Source organism: Falco peregrinus, chromosome W (assembly GCF_023634155.1).
Source record: "Falco peregrinus isolate bFalPer1 chromosome W, bFalPer1.pri, whole genome shotgun sequence".
Taxonomy (NCBI): domain Eukaryota; kingdom Metazoa; phylum Chordata; class Aves; order Falconiformes; family Falconidae; genus Falco; species Falco peregrinus.
In genome coordinates, this window is record NC_073743.1 from 16005280 (window position 1) to 16028610 (window position 23331).

Genomic DNA, 23331 nt, shown 5'->3' on the forward strand with positions numbered 1-23331 from the left:
TCTGAGCACTTGTATCACAGCAGGTGAACTGTGTAATCACTCCTTGTTTCAAGAATTCCTTTCAAAATTTTCCTTATCCCTATTCCTGTGTCCTGAGCTGTTTAAATTGCAGGTCCTTTGAGAAAAGGACTTGTTCAAATGAATATTAGCACAATGGGGTTCTGACCTTAGTCTCATGAGAGGATGAAACACATCTGAGATTTCTGGAGTCTCCTCCTATGACAAATCTTTGTTATAAAATGAGATTTTTATAAAACATGGAAGATTAAATAAATTAATTTTTGTCCAATGACATGGTGAAACTCCTGGTGATGTTATCTTGGAGGGACCCATCACAGCCTTTTCTGTAAATATTTTTTATTATAGTGCTTTTTTAATTATCTTATGAACCTTCTCTTTATTGGAAATCAGCTGGATATGCCCCTATTCAGCAATGAACTGACTCTGGAGGGTTCTTGGGGACTGACTTCAGAGTTTCATGAGGATCCAGTTTGACTGGGGTTATCTGATCGTGTAGTCTGACTTCCTATACCTCAAAACCCCTTTTTTTACTAAGGCATATTGTATTACATGCATTGATTTTAGCTAAAATAAATAATTTCACTATTTCAAAGGCCAGTGGTTTAATCCCAGCCGGCAACCAAGCACCATGCAGACGCTCGCTCACTTCCCCTCACCCAGAGGGATGAGGACAAGGATCGGAATGTAAAACTCAAGGGTTGAGATAAGAACAATTTAATAGGCAAAGCAAAAGCCGGGCACACAAGCAAAGCAAAGCAAGGAATTCATTCACCCCTTCCCATGGGCAGCAGGTGTTCGGCCATCCCCAGGAAAGCCAGGCTCCATCACACGTAATGGTTACTCAGAAGACATGCCATAATGCCAAATGTTCTCCCCTTCCTTCTTCTTCCCCCAGTTTATATACTCAGCATGATGTCCCATGGTATGGAATACCTCTTTGGCCAGTTTGGGTCACCTGCCCTGGCTGTATCTCCTCCCAGTTTTCTGTGCCCCTCCAGCCCTCCCACTGGCAGGGACCAAGGAACTGAAAAGTCCTTGATTTAGTATAAACATTACCCATAAACAACTAAAAACAACAGTGTCCTATCAACATTGTTCTCACATCAGAGCCAAAACACAGCACTGTACTAGCTCCCGAGAAGAAAACTAACTCTATCCCAGCTGAAACCAGGACAGCCAGAAGTAAATAATTTCACTATTTTGAAGTGAGGTTATCCTATTGAGTTCAAACAAGGCAGGGGGTGGGTGTGGGTGGGGAATGAGGCTGAAGTTCTATGTAATGACATAAACCTAATTAAATGATTCACTACTGCTGGAAGGGAGATGACTTCCTCCCTCCTTTTTTCTCTGTTCCTCACACTCACTTGAAACATTTGACAATAAACTGAATATTTTTACAACAACATAAATGAACTGAACGAGCCCAGAGAGCGATAAAATGAATGCCTAAGTCTGTACAAGTTGTACGCAACAAATGAGGGAGCCAGTGGAAGAGGGAGCTTGGATCAAAAATAAAATCATAGAAAAATACAAACATCATTTAGGTTTGAAAAGACCTTTAAGATCATTGAGTCCAAACGTAATTAAAAAGGGGAAAGAAATGAGGGACTAGGAGTTGCTCTTTGGTGAAACTGTTTAGATTGCCTTTGATATCCATGGGAATGAAGAATCATACCACACCAACTCTCCTTTCTTATTTTTAGTCTGAGCATATGAAAAAGAGATTCTACACAGGCATGTAAGGAGAAAAATTCTCTGTAGCACAGGTAGTTTGAACTGATCTATTCTATTTGCTTACTTAGTTTTCTTTATTTTTTTTCACTAAAACATCATGTGATACTAAAACTATGTTGAAATGCCCTTCCCAGACTTGAACTAGACCTTTATTTTGTCAAAAATAGGAAATGGGTTTCAAGATCCACCTTGCATGAAAATGCACTCATTACTATTAGTAATATTTTTTAGCTTCTAATTCTTTGTTGATACTTTCTTAGGATATGACGAATGATGCATCTAAGCAAGAGTTTAGGGCAGTGACAAGTCCTTTATAATAACTGGGTAGGTTAATGACATTGGAGAAAAGAGTTTGCAAGTGAGTGAGAGAGAGAGGTAATTGTTCACCCAGCTTGCTCAGGCTGTTAAAATCATCTGCATCAAATGACAATGGTCTGAATCAGAACTTGTCTGAGATGTTACATTTCAGCCCAAGATTTTTAAAGGGTAAGGAGAATCACAAGGTGAAAAGCCTACAGTTAATTTTTCAGCTAAAGTTTTCTTTATTTTTAATTAGAATCAATGTCAGATTGATCTACCTTTTTTTCCCTACACCACCTCCTCTTTTATTTTTTGTAATATTGGACTCACTGTCAGTTCTGTAAAATAAATTCTTACATATTAGCAACTGCAAAAAAGAAGAATTTTATATTCATGACTTAATCAGAATGTGCAGTGAACCAGAAGGAGGTAGTAATGTGTAGCTAGCTCCTGGCAGTTGTCAACCTGTTCATTAGAAGGGATGCCTGGGATGGAGCTGTCTGATACCTTCATGAATCAGGTGGATTCCAAACATTTTTTATACCCCACATCCCCACCACCACCAAAAAAAAAAAAAAAAAAAAAAAAAAAAAAAGAGAAGGAAAAAAACCCAGAAGTCCATATAGCTCCATGTATTGAAATTCCTAGAGTTTTCTGACTTGCTGTGGCTTCTCTTTAACAAGGGAAAAATTGCACTCTTTCCACCGATACAGATCTTCCTAGGACAAAATTTCATTTTATTTTAATTTATGGCACCTACTATGCCTCTAATCAGAGCAGAGGTAGGAACTACACAGTCATGTAGCCATGTCTGCAAAATTCAGATATGCAAGCTATACCTGACATTACATCTGGTGTGCAGGCAGACAGAGAACAGAAAATGTACTTTTAGTTGACCACTGGTTTGGAATCTGAGTAAGAAACTTGACCTGTGAGAATACCAGACTTTGGAGTTCAATAGCAAAGAGAAAATAAATAAATCAATGGGTTTGGGTTTGTACACCACGGAGTTTCATTCAAATTGGAAAATGCTGTGTTTCATTTTCAAGTTATTTAAGCTTTTTTTCCCCTCCTTTTCTTACCCTTTAAAAAGATCAATTTCAAAATGAAAATGACATTTTGAAATGAAACATTCTAGTTCATTCTGAAAATGTTGATATAAAGCATTCTGACATTTCCTAAAACCATTTTCTTTCATGTGTGCATGTGTATATGAAGACTACTTGAAGGATGAGACTTGACCTTATAAATTCATACTTGTTGATAAAACAATACAGGTAGAGGTGTGCATAAAAATGTACTTTTTCTTTTGCTAAAAATATTTCACCCAGCTGTAAGAAGCCCGGAGGAATAGCTGCAGGATTTATCCAATTATTGTGAACTATATGAAGCAGAGCAACCCTCTGCAGTAAGCCCCACAATGTTGCAATCTGAAATAGCCACAGCCATGCCTCCTTCCCATTTTCTGTACCATCATGCAACAGCCGATCTGTGGATAACTGACTAGCTGAAAAGGGTCACATAGACATAGTCCAGCTGGCTGGACAAAAATGCACATCGCTCTCAGCTTATCTGAAGTAAAGCAAAAATACACTGTCCTTGGCTGTTCTTGTTACACAATAACAGGAAGATTGCGGTGGGAAAAGAATGTTGCAGGTGGGAACAGAAAACTACAGAAGAGAAACTAGGGGTGGGCTTGGTATTTAGGCAACTAACCAATAATGAGCTTAACTTTTGTAATATGTATGAGCTAATTATAAGAAGGCATAAAAGGTGACTGTAAGAGACAATAAACGAAGTCTGCTGATCACTCATATTGAGTGACTGTGTCTTCCCTCCGTCGCAATACCGATCAACAACAAAATAGCAATAAAAAAAATATTTTAGGGATTCAGCCTTCATCCAGTGAATTATATTTTAAACACCATTTATACCATTAGGCACAATGGCTTCTTGGTCATTCAATTTTACAAGGTCACATTTTGTTATTTTAATCATCTGAGCTACCCCCAATAAAAAAATTTAGTACAATATTATACGTGTTTTAAAATCAAACAAAACAACCCTAATCATTTCTCTTTTTGCTCTGCAGTGTCAGCAATTTGCCTTTGTGTGTAACAGCATGGCTGAGACATAGTAAGGTGAAAGGTACTCAGTCTCTGGCCCTATTGCACATCTGGTCCAAGGGCAATGAAAGTACATAAGCTTGACCTTGTTCACATGCAGATCAAACATCCGTGTAGGTCAGTTCAGGATGGGAAAGGAGCTCTCCCTTTTCTGAAAGGTTTTGCTGGCCAAAAAACATGTGTGATCTTGTACAGTTAAGGGATGCATGCCATCCAGCTCAACATAGCTAGTAACTCCAAATTTGCAAGAACCTGTTGAGAAGACTTTTTGGATATTGCTCATCTAATTTCCTGCAAAGGAAGCTAACTCTCAGCATCTTACCTATTAAAAATAACAGTGCTTAAAAGAGAAGCAGGGGAGCATATGCAGATCTCTCTGTATTGCCTTTTCTTTCTCTCTCTCTCTTCTTAAATTTAAAAACAAACAACATGTAATTGGTTTTAATCCTGCTGAAAATTAGGGAAGATTTATGAAAAGCACTACTAAGCAAAACTGCTTTTGGGCTATAATCTCCCCGTACTTAAAAATTGAAGGACTTTGGTGTGGTGCAACGTTTGAAGAGTAAAACAAGACTCCTCCAAGCATTACATGTCAGGTACATCAAGTATAGAAATCCTTCAGCATACTGAAGAAGGTGTCACTGAGAAAAAAAGCCCTCAAACAGTTTTCCCTCTGCATAAGAGCAGCAAAACTTATTTGTAAACTCATTTCCTGGATCAGCTTTTCTGATCCAATTGGTAAGAAGAAATGGAGTTTGGCAGATTCTGAATTCAAGACAGAAACAAGAGAAAACACAGTAAAAGAAGTTTAAAAAAGAAAACAGCTAATAAAGGTAAAAGAAAAATGTAAAAATCACTTCTAATGGCAGAAAGAGCAAAGTCAATTTTCCTGTGACTACAGGTTATGACTGACAGCATCAGTTTCTAGTGTATTCCTTGAAGTGGTGTATCTAATAAATGTATGCTGTTCTAGATAATAGAAACCCATCTTGTAAACTAGAAACATTCGCACTCTCATTTACAACCCACTGTAATCTGGACTATGATTTTTTGTTCTACTGGAAGAGTATGCAGACTACAATGTCTACCAATTTGACAACTATAAAATTAATGATATAAAATAAGATCAAAATAGGTATCTACATCTCCAGAATTTGTTTCCATCTGTTTGTACATATCAGTGATAGCACGATAGTAAAACATGTAAGAAATTAAACAAATTACTTGATTTCAACAATTTATAAATGACTGTACATAGATTAAATTTCAGTTTCTGAAGTTCCTAATGTTATTTTAGATCCCCCAGGGTACTTATTAGACCATGGAAATTTTAGGGAGTCTAAAATGGCATTACATGCCTATGTAGTTCAGGAAACCGGATCCCACCCTTAACACAACTATCACTTTGTATTAGGGGCTCAAGACCACAGAGAACATCATTCATGTCTTACAGAGGACCAGGAAAGCTAGAACAAAATCTCTTAGGGCAAACCTGCACTGTGATCACCCTATGTTTTCAATGATCATTATGTTTCTCCATATGTACGGAGAAAAGGAGGCTCAGGGAAGACCTTATGGCTCTCTACAGCTACTTGAAAGGAGGTTGGAGCGAGGTGGGGGTCAGTGTCTTCTCCCAAGTAACAAGAGATAGGATGAGATTAAATGGCTTCAAGTTGTGCCAGGGGAGGTTTAGATTGGATATTACAAAAAAAATATTCACTGAAAAGGTGGTCAAGCACTGGAATGGGATGCCCAGGGAGGTGGTTGTGTCACTATTCCTGGAGGTATTTAAAAGACGTGCAGATATGGCACTTAGGGACATGGTTTAGTGGTGGACTTAGCAGTGTTAGGTTTATGGTTGCACTCAATGATCTTAAGGGTCTTTTCCAACCTAAATGATACTATAATTCTATGAAAAAGGGACTTGAAGGGCTTATTTTCAGTGGATTTGATATTATTGATTAACTGATATTTAGACTCCTGAGGCATCGCTTCTCATTGTGCAAAATAAGCATAAAAACACTACAAGCAATTAATTGCGTGGGTTTTGTACTATGCTTTGAGATGGCCTATCAGCCCTTTATTAATATTAATGAGAAGAAATAGTACCAAAGATCAGGGTTCCATGATAGCAGGAAGAACCTGCAAAGGCCCTCCAGCTCTCATGCTTTATTATTTTTTAATCAAAGTGGCTGACTTGAAGGCACAAAATTAAAGAACGGAGTCCTTTATGATTCCACAATGATTCAAATTAAAATGATCTATACTTGCATAATTCCAACAAGCCATTTTGTGCTAGTTAAAAACAGTTAAAAATTGCATAAATGCATGATTTAAGGGCTGCAGCTTTCTAATCTTAATGAAAGGGCCATTTTTTGTATATTTCTCAACCTGCACATGTGATCAGAATAAATCCACCACAGAAGAGCAAAGGAGGGAGAATATATTTGATGGCAACATTCTGCTAGTAAGTTATCTTTAGAAAAGATGGGATTTAGGATCATAGGTAATATTTTCTGCTTGTCCAAATAGACAATTGTCTTCTTGTAAGTATATAAAATACCCTGTCTTACTTTTATTTTTATTACAACAGAGTTTAAATGTCTCATCCAAGATGGCTTTTCTGGGAGACACTGTCTACACAGTAGTTAGTGATAAACCAAGCTGTGAAGAGCTCTTCACAAACAATATAAAAATATAAAAGACAAGGCAGGAATTGAAGGGGAAACTATGAGTAGCCTACAGTCATCCTACAGGTAAAGAGCAAAATCAGGGCTGCAATTAAAATACAGTGATGTAGTAGTATTCAGTGGATCATGCTGCCTGTCTAAAATTTATGTTATTGTAATTTATGTAAATTCAACCAACCAATGAATTCCAGAGAACTGTATTATGGGGTACTACTACAGTGATTATATAAAAGGAAGGAGAAAAGAAATGCTTAGATCCATATTCTTTCTTTCAGATACTTTTCTTGATCCCTGACAAAAAGTACATAATCTGTGTAGCACTGACATGTACTAGCTAAATGAGGCTTTAGTATCTGTCTAGCCATTGTAGCAGAGAAATCAGTGTGACCTGTAAGACCTTCCCAAGACTCCAGGAAAATTCTTGAGCCATTCCTTTATGCTGACATCTGTTTTGCTGTACCTAAGATAAGATTATTTCCCAAGTGAGCTCATTTGAGGTAAGTAGTGTTTGGACTATGCCAGAATCATGACAGCATGATCATACTCTTAATGTAGTGAAATTGTGGCAAGCTCTAATTAGTTCCTCTTTGGCGTTATGTCAAAGTGCACTGGTCCTCAGTGCCTCTAACAAATCCACAAAGAACCACACTATGGATTGTAATGCATAGTTCAAATATCTACAATCAGCCCATAACCTACATATCATTGATACCGTATAATGGATCATTAGAGTACTTTGCCACTGTGCATTCAGAAGTCCTAAATTCACAGATCATGAACATGATAGACTGTAACAGTCCCTGCAAAGGGTTTACATTCTATCCTATCAATATGGATTTAGAAAACAGCAGATTTCCACAAGCATAGCCCCTTTGCATACTAAGAAACCTTATGCAGTCTTAATGGACAGAAGTTATGGTGTATGAAAAGCAGGAATATTTTATAATTCTCCTGCCAGGAGAAAATACCTCTTTTTTCAAACTTGTATCAGATGTCTACAAGCTTTCGATTTTGTCCCCTTTAGCCATGCCAAGAGGTTCTGTGCAGCCTTCCTGATAGCATAACTAGAGCTCAAAATCTAGAGTTGCTTTTAGGTCAATGTATTACATAAATTTTGTGAATGGAAGCATTCATCTGGTCGCAGTTCCCAAAATGGCATAGTGAAAATGGGATTTTAATAGTTACACAGATTGCAAACTCCTGTGATGATTTCTATCAAATATTGTGGTCCTTAATATTTTGGTCCAAAGAACAAGAACAATTTACACATAGGTTAACTTTCCTACCATTTAGTATTATTTGGAAAAGTTTATTGGTTAATTTAGTCCCTATGGTTCAATCAATATGTTCCCCCAATGAATTTCTATAAGGATATCCATCTTCATCAGTTGTGACTTCAGTTTTTCATTATAAAGGTTTTAACTTTCTTCACTTGCTGAAGAAGGTAGAAACATCAGTTTAAGCCTCGCCCAGACTTAAGGCCAGCCTAAGTAAATGTAAATATGTCCTGGGGCATCCAGGCTGAAAGCTGAACGTAGCATCGTGATACTAATCACACTGTTCCTCCAACACTGGCTACAGGAACCTTTGGCACTTATTATCAACCTGGTACGCTATTTTTGCTCCAGTGGATTCCTGGCCTTATCAATGACCTTGTCTCTAACCAGGCCTAAAATTTACCCATGGGAATTTTTAACAGTTATAATAGCCTCCACTTGAGATGAGGGAGAGGGAGAAAGGAATTCAGTTGATGTAAACTGTTTTCTTTAGTACACACTGGAGTAACCTTAGCTCAGTCACACCAGTTCATGAATTTATGCCAAACAATGGTATATGAAGCACTACAGCCCATTTCCCAGATAGATTCTTCCAAATGATTTCCTTTCCAATTGACAAGTATTATGGTCAGTGTATTTTCATTGTGCAAATTCTTTGAGGTGCGTATTTGCATCTGCAGTAGCAAACCCCTGCAACATTAGATCACAGAAACAGAAAAATGGACGTAAAGAACTTTATGCTAGTTGGTTTTCTTTCTTTTGGTGTCTCCTTTGGTCCAGCCGGAATTTCTGAATAAGCTTCTGTGATTTTACTTTCTGAAATTTGCAAAATAAATTTGCTCTGGGACTGAGACCGTGCATGTCAGATAACAAATTTATATGGCTCACATACAATATGCGTGGCCCAGAATATAAGGTTGATAATGGAAAACCTGACAAAATCATAAGTGGTCCTAGTGGGCAATACAATAATACAGTGTTATTATGCCAGGTTTCCAAAAACATATATTACTCAAGAACTGAAATTACTGTTTGGCAGCCCAGGAGCTTGTAATGCATTGAATAAACTATAGTTTCTGACTAATATTTGCATGCCTGTCTAAGAATATGCAAATGTGACAGTTTCCCTCCTGGAAAAAATAAAATCCCTAATGAATTGAAAGGCCAAACATGCAAATACACCTCATGATTCACATATGTGTCTCTCATTTAATTTTTCAAAATGTATTTTGCATTTTGATTATGCTACAAAATGCAGCATGGAGGGCAGAGCAATGAGAAAAATAGAAGTGTGTGTACAACATATTTTTCATATCAAACAATATGATTTACTTTAATCATTCCAGGAGTAACAAATAACTGCAAGTGCATGCTTTGAATACCTTCCAGATGCATGTAGTCAAGTTTAAAAAAAAAAAAAAAAGTGATGCTGTTTATACTTGAACTTTATAGGTTTTAGACCTGATTTTTCTCTCAATCACTTCAGCTTTCCCCTGGTAAAATTCTAGGTTTGACTTTAACAGAATTGTACTTGATTTTTACAGATGTGAGAGGAGAATCATGCCTCAGATGCTTCTGCTGTGGCAGAACTGAACCAGTTCTCTTTGGATATGTTTATACCATTGGACATAAAATTCAGTATTATTTATTTAGACCCTTAGATACATTCAGCATGCACAAACTCTCTGAATAGGAGGAAGCTCACCCAGGAAATGTCCCATTAGTGCATCCCTGAGTTGTACAGAACTTAGCGTTAAGCTTCCCCAGTCTCTTACAGGTGTAAGCAGAAAGTATTTAACTGTCACTTGTCTGTCTTCTCAAGGTCTGTGAAGACAAAGGGCAGTGGAGTAGAATACCCTCCTTGAAAACTGTTCTAAAAGAAAAGATAGCAGATACTGTCTGGCAAATCCGGTCGCAGAGGTTTTAAGACACATGCTCAGCCCTCTGGCTCACAACCTCTAAGTTGTTCTCTACAAACATAACAGAAAAGAAATATCTAGCTGCACCTCATCACTTGAGCTCACAGTTAAATCCACTCACATAATTTAGTGCAACTTAACTTCCAAATGACACAGCTGAAAAGTGGGTGCATCTATCACCCATTCCGCAGGTGCAAGTAGAGGGGGATGGTGGGCAGATTGGGTCATGGTAACATCTTGAGCTGCAATGAAAAGGTACACCAGGAGGTTCCTCTCAGCTCTCAAACACTGGTAGTACTTTGTTAGTCCTCACCAGAGCTGCAAAATATCTGCAAGACAGAAGTGCCTTATAGTTAGCTTATCTATGGTATCTTTGCCCCAGATAAAGATCTTCATTTCAGATCTTCATATGCTAGGCAAGCTGTTGTGGCTGAGTGACAGGGTTTTCTATTACTCAACAAATGCTATCTGCTTTATTCTCTTTTTAGCGCTGCTGTTGAAAAGTTAAAAGGATCAGTCGGGTTTTGTTTTGGTTCTGGAAGGTGTTTTTGTCATTGTTCAAAAAGTGAACAAAAAACCAAAACTGCTTCCCTTTTTTTTTTTTCTCCCAGTTTTGAAGAACGGATATTCTTTTTTTCAAATACTATTTTCCAATCAGCTCTAAGGTTATATAAATAATAACCAAGCAAGACCAAAGAAGGTGATTTTTTTTATAACTGTCAAATGATGACAACATGAAGCAGAGACAAATATCATCCTGAAATTAATCGTATAGAATGGATCACAGCGAATGTCCTCTCTTTCTGCCCAAGAGATGAATTTCATTTTCCTATCTTTATTCACATACAGATTCAGACAGAGAAAGCTGCCTCCAAAAGCCATTTCTTTAAGATACCACAAAATAGAAAGGTTAATAGTTAATGCTGCTAAGAGTCCCATTATTAAAACTGCTTTGCCATGCAGTACCAGGACAAATGGAAAATGAAAATTAGCCTAGACATCTACAACCTCACAAAGGAGATTCAAAGTCTCCAGGGTTGTCATTCCAGCATCTTTATATGATAATCAAGCAGGTTTTGTGTACTTACTGTAGCTAATGCCACCTCTTCCCATTTTCATTTTGTTGCAAGCACAGAAAATATAACCAATAATGTGCACGTTCTTTTTTCTTTGAGGGGAGGAAAGGGGAAAAAGAAGAATTTAATTGACAGATAAAACGAATGTAGAAAGGGTAATTTCATTTTCTGTCAGAAGAAGTAAGGTTTTATATTGGAAATTAAATTAACAGCACATGAAATTGGCTTTTCCTAAGTTCATATTTTTAAAACTTTTTTTATAAGAAGAAGAAGAAGAAGGAGAAGAAGAAAGAAAAAGACCCCCAAACCAAGGTGGAGTTGTAAAAGCCTGACAATGAGCACAGATGATTTCCAAAGACAATAAAACTTCTCCATTGCAGTGTGGTTGTGGGCCTGCTTGCTTTTCAATAATTCTGCATTTCCTGCTTGTGTGATACTAAAAAGTTATGTTTATAAATGTTTCCAGATTCCTTTGTGTGATGTTCCATCTTCTGACTCTACCTGGTTTCAAGCTGCACTCCCCACCCCACATTTTTTCCTCTCCTTCCTCAGCTTATTCAAGTTGCCTGCAGGTTGTGATTTATCTTTGCAGTTAATATATTTGTATTCACATAATTTTTTGCTTCTGTTTGGCTAGGCAAATCTCTATTGGAATACCAATATGTATGGATTTCCATATTGTCATCACTGACAAAATAGCAACATGGGAGTAAAAAAAAAACTAAGTGATGAGCAAGAAAAAAATATGCAGAAAAGGCAAAAATCATTTTGAAACCACAAAACGTGGTGGGTTCTCCCTCCCCCTTTTAATGCATAAAAGTGAACTTAATGAAAAAAAAAACCCTTACTAATGTTGTGCTTAGGGGAAACAAAGAGGATATTTATTAAGAGATCCCTTGTTAATTTGTCAAGACAAGTGTAAAAAATCAACCATGAATGAAGACAAAAATGTGCACACACACACTTGATATGTCCCCATTAAAATATATTAAAAAAAAATTAAAAAAGAAAAGAAAAAAATGCACAAATTACAGCAAACAATGATGAGTAGAATCATAACCAGCTAAAAGCTGAATGAATAGTTTTGACAATTTTTGGTTTATTGGTGAATTGAAAACAAATGTTCTCAGGCTTAGTCATACAACATCAATGTTTTTTTAAAAATAGTTTAGTTATTTAAAAATTGGTTATTGTGCCTCACTAGCAGAATACCCTTTAACACCAGAAGGTCAAATTTTGCAAAACATTCACCTGGAATTAAATTTCTGCTCAAACTCTTAAGGAATTTAGTAGAAATGGTGTTATTTGCAGAAATATCTCACAACTTCAGATGTCCCTGAAGTGAATATCAGTTCTGGGTGCTCAGAATCCTTAGGCAAAATTGTGTAATTACACAAAAGGCACTAAATGCTTAGGTACATGTAGCTGCTCATCTAATTTTAAGCAGTCTGATATATTCTAACAGGTGGTAAACGTCTGTATGTCTTTGTAGTGAGCTAACCTTGGCCAGATGCCAAATGCCTACCCAGCTGCTCTCTTACTCCCCTCCTCAGTGGGACAGGGGGAAAAAAATAGGATGAAAAAGCCTTCAGGTCAAGATAAAGACAGGGAGATCTCTTAGCAGTGACTATCGCATGCAAACCAGCCTGCTTGGAGAAAATTAACTTAACCTATTGCCAATTAAAATACAGTTAAGTAGTGAGAAACAAAGGCAAAAAATTTAAAAGAATGCTTCTTTTCCCACCACTCCTTTTTCCAGGCTCAATTTCACTCCTCCACACAGCCTCTGCACCCACCTCCCATGAGCAGTGCCGGGGTTGGGGTGGTCACGGCCCGTACACAGCAGTTTCTCATTGCTGCTCCTTCCTTCGCACACCTGTTCCCTGCTCCAGACTGGATCCTTCCCACCTGGTACAGCCTCCTTCAGGAATATCCACCTCCTCCAGCGAAGAGTCCTCCACAGGCTTCAGTGCAAATATCTACCCCAGCAGGGCCCTGGCACAGGCTGCAAGAGAAACTCCGCCCTGGCGCCGGCAGCGCCTCCTCCCTCTCCTCTCTTCTTGGTACTTGTAATGGCTTTTTCCCACTTTTTTTTTCCTTTCACTCTTCTGCCCACCTGGTGTATTTGCGCTTTCTTAGCTGCTTTTCCCCCAGAGGTGCCACCGGCCTCGCCAACAGGCTCGGCTGCACCCTGTGGGTGGAGTGTGGTGGAAATGGCTGGAACCAGCTGTGAATGGCACAAGGCAGGAGCGGCCTCCCCTCACAGAGGCCACCCTGGCAGCCTGTACGTGTGTGTCTGTACGTGTGTGAGTCTGTGTGTGTGTCTGTACGTGTGTGTCTGTACGTGTGTGTACGTGTGTGTGTCTGTGTGTGTGTATGTATGTTTGTGTCTACGTGTCTGAGTGTAGGTGTGTGTCTGTATGTGTGTGTACATGTCTGTGTGTGTCTGTACGTGTGTGTCAGTATGTGTGTGAGTGTGTATGTGTGTGTCTGCATATGTATGTATGTCTGTGTGTACGTGTGTGAGTGCGTGTGTACATGTATGTCTGTGTGTCTGTATATGTGTGTCTGTATGTATACGTGTGTGAGTGTCTGTATGTGTGTTTCTGTACATTTGTGCGTATGTGTGTGTCTGTATCTGTGTCTGTCTCTGTGTGTGTGTCTGTCCGTTTGTGTCTGTCTCTGTGTGTGTCTGTACATGTGTGTTTGTACGTGTGTGTGTCTGTACGTGTGTGTATTTACACATCCACATGTGGTTCTATAGGTAGTGACCTGCGGAGATAGTACGATTTCAAGTGCGTTGGGATCAGAAATGCTGTATGAAAAACACACAGCTGAGAAGATGGTACTTCTTTTTTCTGCTGAAGTCCATGGCTTCATGCTCCTCATCAGGTGTGATCATCAATACTCACTGACACCAGCCCTAATAACTTCAAAGAACTCTGGACTAAGTCTCTCCAGCAACCACCTTCCAATTGATAAAGCAGTATAATCAGATTTGCCAATGACACAGATGGCTTTTAAATGTCTCTTTTTGTTTTTATTTCTTTGCTTGTATGGTCAGGTGAATAGTTAGAATTTATTTCTGTAATTAGCCCTTTTCTGTATGCTTATTTGAGTATCAATACAACCAAAATAATCGGATTACTTTTGACGTCACTTTACAATTAAACGCTTTCAATTTAGGTATGATTCAGATAAACCAGGCAAGGTGCTAAAGCTCTCCGTTATTGCCATCGGAGAAACTGGACACTCCTGAGGCCATCAGATTTCCAGGACATGATTTTTGGAGTCAGCCTCTGCCTACTGACTGTACATAGGGTGAAGGCACGGGTATCCTTATGCTGAAAGGGAACCGGAGCAGCCAGCAAAAGGTTGTAACTGATTCAAGGTGTCTCAGCAGGGCCCTTTGCTTCTGTTATCTTCCTTCTGCTATGTCAGTGAATGCATTAATGAAGCTAAGAGAAGCAGGTGTAGACAGATGAACACAGCAAGCCTTCCTCAATGAGAGTGTAGGCCAGGGGTCCTCAAACTTTTTAAACAGGGGGCCGGCACGCAGATGAAGTGGCAGGCAGTCATCTGCAGCTGCTTGGTTTCCCCCCCCCCAACCCCCGGCGGGGGGTTCTGTAAATACTGAGGACCCTGGGGGGCCGTAGTTTGAGAACCCCTGGTTTAGGCATTTCCCTCTGCTTGCATTCGACAGGTATTAGCTGCGGGCTAGCTTCTACCCACCCCACCAGGACACTCAGCATCCAAACGTGTGCAGAGGCTTTTGGTTAGACTCAAGTCTAAGCCAAGATCTAGAAAGCATTAGTGGTTTAATTTGATTCAGAGCTTTTTTAGATGTTCTGACAGAGAACATTTCTGTTTAGATTTTTAAATCTATGTGCTTTTTTCCCACGTTTCCCCCTTTCTTACTTATTTCTTTGTTAAGTGATAGCTGGGGTTCTGCAAGCAGATTTAAATATTATCCTGATAGCTTCAGTGAGGATGATTCAGTTGCTGAGTGGCAAGAGGTGGGGTTTGTCTGCCCTAGCTTAGATTTCTAACTCTGAGGGGGTCAACCCTTAGAAACAACAGATGAAAGCTGGTACCTCCAAAGAGCAATTCCTCTCACTCCAGGATGATTGTCTAAAATAGGCTCAAAATAACTTCATCTGGAAGGATTTTTTTTCAATTATTAAAAAGAGTCCTTGTCATTAGTTCAGATATTGATAACTAAATTTTAGACATCTTGGTAGGTAGGCATAGTCTTGATCTGATACGTGGTTTTTACTTGGGGGTTGGGGAGACAGGTAAGGTGGAAATTTTCCATAAGTTCAGCACACTGACCTGACTGCTACCCTAGTATTCCCAACCCCAATGCAAAGAAGGAACAAGAATGTTTACTGGGGATGGGGAAAATGTATACATGCTGTCCTTCTCAGCATCATCCCATGTTTGGATAGGACTAAGCAATGTATGGAAGTGCACACTTCTTCCACTGTGGCATCTGTGCAAAATACAAAGATTTCTTAGTGAACAACTTGAGAGAAAGGAACAAACCCCGTTAATATTTAAGAACCTGCACAGATTGTACCATGTTCAGTGCTCAGGTCAAACAAACTGATTTTGCCCCACCATCTCAGTTTGGGTAAATATTTCATAAGATGAAAATGTAAGACTACCAAAATGAAGTATTATTCTGGGCATGTACAACTCTGACTGGATAGACGATGAGGGAAAGGAGTCACACCAGGCAGATGTCAGTCACATTACTTAATTCATTACTGTCTTAAATATAGGTAAATGGATGACACTGAGAGCTTTACACAGCTAGGCTCCATAATGAAAACTTAAATTCTGGCTTCTAAGAGATTCTTTGTATCATTATATACATATAAAGAAACATAAAAATATATATACCTACATATATGTATACTTAAACATATATTTATGTAGGGTTATATACATGTATGTTTATGTGTGTGTATATATATGCATAAATAGATTTTTCATTTCTGCAAGTCTTGTTTTGCTCCTGTTTTTCTAGTAGTATAGATAGGATCTGTCAGGAAGGAGTAAATCCACAATAATAAAATTTACATTAAAATTATTTTATTATGAGAAAAAAAAAGAAAACGAAGAAGAAAAAGACAGGAAGATAAAGACAGATTTAAAAAAAAAAAAGAAGGAAAGAAAAAAGAAAGAGCAAGTGTGAGATGGAGGTATGCATTTTAGGGTGACTGCATTCTCAAAGAATAAGAGCTTTATCTTGATTTTAAGCTCTCCTAACAATAAGGGATAGCATCTCTGAAAATGGGACTTCTTTTTCTTTTGCTGACCTACTAAAAAAAAAGAAACAAAAACCACAGTACAGAAAAAATCTTAATTGCTGAGATATTTCCTTTTTCTTACCTTACTGCTGATAAGAGCTCTCAGCGTTGCTGGATAAGAAGAGATACTTTATTGTCTCCTGCAAAGATATAAGAGAAGGGAAGGGAAAAAACAATGCCTTTTGTTAGAAAGGAAACTAACTGCAATTTGAAGAGCGATTTTAATAGACAGCATTGCTGAAGGCAAACAGAAACTAAAAAGTAAGCTCTTTAGAATATTATCCTTCCTAAACATTTTGATAAAGTTCCTTAAAATGGGAGCCACTTTTGCCTCTGCAGCACTTTAATTTCCTATAATCATCTCTGATGGAACAGATGATACACACAGAGTTACCCCAGGTATTGTTTAAGTGGGGACTGAATTACTTTTATACTATCACTAAATGATTGGGAAAAGGAAGCAAAACATGTTTTTAGCATTGCTCTGCTTCCATGCTGCAAGCCCAGCATAGTGATGTTCTCTCTAATTCTGTTTAAACTGCATTCCAGAAGTATTCACAAGTCAATTTTTTTAAAGCTGTTAAAAAGAATGTACAAGCGACATAGGGTGGAAAGCAGAGGCAATGTTCATTATCAGGCCCAGAAGAAAAGGACGTTTTGAAGAGAAAACCCACAAACTACAGGACTTTGAGGAATTTGCTAGTTATCTTTTCCACTTGGGTGACTTTAGGCTTCGCTACCAAATTGAAACACCATTTTCTGAACAATAATACTATACAATTTTTTTTGACATCACAAAAGAATGCTTTTAAGGCATAAAAAAAATTGTGTTTCCCTTATGTAATCAAAACCAAAACTCTATAAATTATAATGCAATATATAGTCCAATTCCTCCATTCAATGCATTTAAATGGTATGTGCTGATTAAGCTCTTAGTCATTTATGTTAAATGTCTAATGAAAAGCTCTTTGAATCTGGTTTAACCCATATTAAATGCCCTAGTGGTGCCCCTGGAATTAAAAAAGAAGAAGAAAATTAATCCTATTCTTTGTTCCCTTTATACATTTGAATAAATTATACTGCATCTTCCTAGTGCATTTACGTTTCAGACAAAATGCCAAATGGTTTAATCCTTTCAACAAAAAGCCAAAGAACAAATTTGCACATTAAAATGTAGAGTGATTCAACAATTCAAGGCAACACAAGATGATGTGTTTTCTGTTTCTTAATAACTCTACACGATGATTTCTGCTTTGTGTGTAAGCAGGCTCTGTCTAAAGTTTGCTGAGTTTATTTTTTTCTTTTCTTTCACTCTGTGCAGCTTAACAGAATAAACACAATTTTCAAAATGCACTAGATCCCAGAGCATATTGTTGTGCTGCTACAAGGGCTCCAGTAAGCTGGCAGTTGACAGGACCGTAGATAGCCAAAGTAAATTCAGAACAGTCAGAGTGTCCCCTTCATGTCTTATTTAGAACCATAGAGAAACAGCATTGGAACTGACCTCCAGATCTTACCTAACTGCTTTTTCAGGTCTAAGGTCAAATCATATGGCCAGATAACCCTTAAGGGATGTTTATCAAACCTGGTTTTTAAGATCTCCAAGGATGGAGATCCCAGTCTCCATAGGTCACCAGTTTCTTTCTTTTTCTTTTTACAAAAAGGAAAACACTTCCAACAGATTCCCATTTCCACCTCTGTTATACAGGGTAATTTCTGTGGTTACAGAATCAGCTGACTGTTTCTTGCTTTCCTCCCAGGAGCATCAAAAACAGTCAGTTATTGCAGCAGTTAATGATGTTTCTTCATCTGAAAATGCTCTCCTCTTTTTGGCTCCACAGTTAGCAGACTTTGTTTCAAGTTGTGTAAAGACCTTAGCATCACCTTTCATGATCCAGATTTAAAATCTAGTGAAGGGTAAGTTCCTATAATTTTTAGTCAGATATGAAGTGGAATAATGTCAACAACAGTAACGATTTAAATACCTCAACAAGGAAATGAAACAAGAGTTGGAAATACTTATGTTAACAGAATTCAATATATGGGAATTAGAGTGTAACTAATGATTGTTTACATGTGTGTGAAGTGTGTAAAGGAAAGAAACAAATTGCACCTAAGTATTCTCTGTTTCATCTTGATTACTAAACCATTCCATTGAAGATTCCTAAGACTTCCATGGAATAGGAAAAATCTGTATCTACAATTAAGAGCCTTCAGACAGAATTTTAAACATAAATACACTGCATTGTTACAAGATTTCTGTTTCTTAATTTAAAGGGAAAATGGTATTTATTTCCTTTGAATCAAATATGGGTCCAAATTGGAAAGTACTAACATTGTTAAATATGACTTCAGAACTAAATCTTCTGGGAAATGAAGAATTACAGTGAGAGTTAATGGTAGAGAGCAGCTAGATACTGTGGACTTTAGTACCACGGACTTTAGTTGATTCATGATACGTGGGTGGCTACTGAAGAACCTCATGCCTCAAGGCCAATGACTTCTTCCCTAGAGGCAAGATTTTAATGTTTTTCTATACTTTTATTCTAGGTGTGTCTGAAACTCTAAGTGCTTTATGCTGCCAATTTCTGTGGCTTAAAGACAGTCTTGAAGCTACAAAAGGTTATTCTTAACTATATTATGTGATCAGTAGTAAGAAAGTCTCAAGAATTTAGTTCTTGAAGTTCCCGATGTTCTTGCTATGAATCAGGACCTTGAAAGCCCGCAAGCCCTAGAAGACTAGGCTGAGTGAAGAAGGCGGCTAGGATATTGGCTGGAGAGAGGCTGGAAAACTGCCCAGCAGAAAATGACCTGGGACTGGTAGCTGACAGTGACTGAACATGAGCCAGCAGTGTGTGCCCAGGTGGCCAAGAAGGCCAATAGCATCCTGGTTTTTATCCGAAAGAGTGTGGTCAGCAGGACTAAGGAAGTGATTGTCCCCCTGTACTTGGCACTGGCAAGGCTGCACCTTAAACCTTGTGTTCAATTTTGGGGCACTCCAAGAGGGACACAGAGGTGCAGGAGTGCATCCAGAGAAGGTCAACAAAGCTGGTGAAGTGTCTGGAGCACAAATCTTATGAGGAGCAGCTGAGGAGACTGGAGTTGTTTAGCCTGGAGAGGAGACTCAGGGGGACCGTAATGCTCTCTACAACCACCTGAAAGGAGGTTGTAGGCAGGTGGGGTTGGTCTCTTCTCCCAGATAACGAGTGACAGGACAAAAGGAAACAGCCTCAGATTATGCCAGAGGAGGTTTAGATTGGATATTAGGAAAAATGAGAACATGTAGAGAAAATATATATAGAAAAAATGAGAACTCTGAGTCTAGTTAGAAAAACAAACAAACAAAAACAAACCTTGGAAATTCACTACTACTTCAAGTCTTCAGAGACCCTGGTTCCTCATCTGGCCAGCCACTTCCACACTGTCCATAAATTAAATGTAATAAATTTGTCTCTAATATCCATTTTGGCAGCTGTAAAAATCTAAAGAACACGCTTAATTTCAGGATACCCATTTGTAAGAGTACCTTGCTTCTCTGTTTGTTTAAATGAAGGATCTCTTGCCTTGGGAAAATTTGAAAGTGTCAAAAATGGCAAAGTTTTGATATAATTCTGGTTTGGTAGTTACTCATAACAACTCCCTTTGTTCTTATGTTTTAGCTACTATTACTTGAAGAGAACTTGGAGGAGCTAACCTGATTGAAGATGAGGAAATGAGGCTGTCAGCAGTGGGAAGTTAGGAAGTTATATGCTGGACCAGCTGCACAACATTCCTGCTGGTTGCAGCTGTAAACTGCAGCGTGTAAAACTGCAATGAGTGCTTCTGTGACCTAATGAAAGAAACAGAGAAACTCCCGAGAAATTCAGGGAAATTGCTGATAATATGAATGGGATATAAGCAAAGGCACTCCACTCATTGCAAAAAAAATATCTCTTCTTCCATATTTCTGGTGATAGAGGATGATGGGAATAAGAATAACAAGGAGTGGATGAAAAAATATTAATAAAAAAAATCTCCTTGTGCTGTACATTCTCCCTTCTTCATGAAGACATGCTCCAAACCACTGTCAGAGGCAGGTGGCACATCCTGAAGATGAATCAGCAGCATCTCACAAACATCTGCAAAGACTTGGCACAAGCTTTCCCAGTTTGTATTTTTCAGCTCGCGAAGTCAACAAACAGAACTTAGTAGCAGGTTGGAAGTACAGGTTCCAGTCACCTGCAGAGGTTTCATATAGAGAAAAAGTGGGCCATATAGTCTGATGCTTTTATAATAGGTCTCCTCACTCCAGATCTGTCTGAATATTCATCCACAGTCATGCTCTGTACTCCCCCATGCCATGTTACAATTGCCTTCCATAGGACATCACTCACCTTTGCATTCGCAGCCATAAAATAAATGATTTGGGCTGAAGTTGGGCACAGAACAGATGGTACAAGCCACAGAAAAAAACAGCAACACCTGGTTTCAGATACTCAGGAAGCGAATTCCCTGCCCCCAAAGCCATGGCTCATTATTCAGTCCAGATAATGGACCATTCATACAAACTTCTGCTATTTAAATCTCGGTTTCTGAAACCAACTAGACTCTCAAATTCCCTCTGCAGATCCAGCTTTGCCTTGGCTACATCTGCCCACAACTGTTCTCTGGATGGACTTTTCCATACTTTTGAAATCCTTTCCTAGTAACAAATACATGCAGCTGTAGCTCTTTCAAGCTGTTTTCTGTGTAATAGTCCCAGCAGCTGTTTTCACTTCAGTGGTCTCCTGTTGAGCTGTTGTTGTTTTTTTTTTAAAAAAAGTTGCTCTCTAGTTTCTTATCATTAGACCTGTCATCTTCTCAATCAAGTTTTATTTTTTTCTTTTCTCTTGCTCCTTATTTGACACCTCTGCATAACATATGGCTTACCCTGAATTCCTTTATAGCAGCTGACATGATATATTTATTATTTATATCTAAACTATAGGTTGAGGAGCAACTTGAAAACAGAGAATGACCACAACCCCCCTTTTTTTGGCTTTGCCTTTTGTACATGTGGTCAGATTTCCCTGTACTGCAGGTTTCCTTGTTACGTTGCAGTTTATCATCAGAATTCCAACTTTGTGTGCAGAATAATGGGATATGGTAGTGGATACATACATCTCAGGATTCAAAGAAGTAGGTCACATCCATAACTGGAAAGCAGATCTCTCACAGTTTGAAATTGGGATCTGTCTCTTGTGCTGCAGAGGCATTACAAACAGTAATGTTCTCTCTAAGTTACTGAACTTTTGAATTGGCTTATTTTTATTTCCACCCTCAAAATAAACCATCAATAAAAGAAACATTTTTGGTTTTCAGGTCTGATTTCGTGTCCCAACCCTTCTCATTAGGGCCACCATGAAGGTTTGGGCATTTTTCCTAATTAATGAACTCATGGTGGGAAATGTGCAGTGACATCATTGTCTGCCTACCTCTTGAAAACGTAATCAAAAAATCCCAGCAGCCATTCTCAAGGGATAAATTAATCCAATCATACCTCAACATATGGTCATTTCACCTTACTCCAGTATATCTATTTCCACAAAAAGAATAGTGTGTATGGCTCCATATTTAATAAGGGAACTGCATTCATGTGATGTACTATCTAGGCATGGCTGAGAGGAAAGCTTTTAAAGAATAAGTATTCCTCATACAAAAACATGCCTGAACTGAAGGCAAACTCTGGGACTCCTTGGTAAGTTATACATCCATGTAATGTAATCCCAGGCAACAGTATTCTGGTACCTGGGCAAGTGACAGTGCATGGGTCCTGTTCTTTGCTTTCATCCAACCTGAGACAACTTTAGAGAAGTTCCTTGCCCTCATCTGGCAGCTCCTTTCAGCAGCAGACCAGCAAACCTACTTCGGGTCTTCAAGGGCTCAAATGGCATATGATTCTTCTACAGTTAAACAAACTGATGCTGAGTGATTTGCCAAATGTCAGATAGAGAACTGTTTATAGGACTCAGGAGACCTTATTCCCAGTCTGGAGCTCTACCCATTAATGACACTCCTTTCCTCAGCAATTCTTCATGAAGCTGGTATGATTCATCCACCACCTGCTGTACAATATAGCTAGGCATGACATCTTGCAGCAAGATTTACTCCTAGGTGCTACATGCTGATGACAGTTTCCAATTAAAGGGACTGCTTTTTTCCTCTGTTTCTCCCCTAAAATGAATTATATGATTCCATAGACCTTAATGATTTTCCTTTGCTCTTAATTAGATAATTAAACTCTGAGTTCAGGTAATAACATGCTGCATTAATGATATCTATTTAATCAAAATGTCCATTTATTTTCATTATATTATGTTTGGTAAGAGATGTTTAAGAGATTTCTATTTTAGTTCAGCTTTTTTCTTCCTCTTGGCCTTTTGTTATTTTTTGTGTATATATCTATAAATATAAACACCAGCAAATGTTAATATAATAATAATGATAATTAATAATGTTTATTTTTAAAGAACACAGCCATGGTAAGTTTGTTCTCATTATGCTGTCATAAAAGAAATGGATAACACATCCCACATTTTTGAAAGTTTGTAGTGATCACACTAAATCCATTTAACAGTTCAGATTTTTGATATCATCTTTCAGAGTATTTTAAGAAAGATCCTTTTGAACTGTATGTTCTCCACAGACACTGAAAGATAAAGGTAACTGAAAAAAAACCCTGGTTATGTTTTAAAATCCTGTCTCATAGATTTGTAAAATAATTTCCATAAAAAAGCTAGAGTCTTTTACAGCACACCACTGATTTCACTTTCATTATTTTCCATGAAGGCTTAATATTCATCAGAAGTTAAAGTAAACACAGAAGTAATGGAAGTCATCTTATTCACTGTAGGG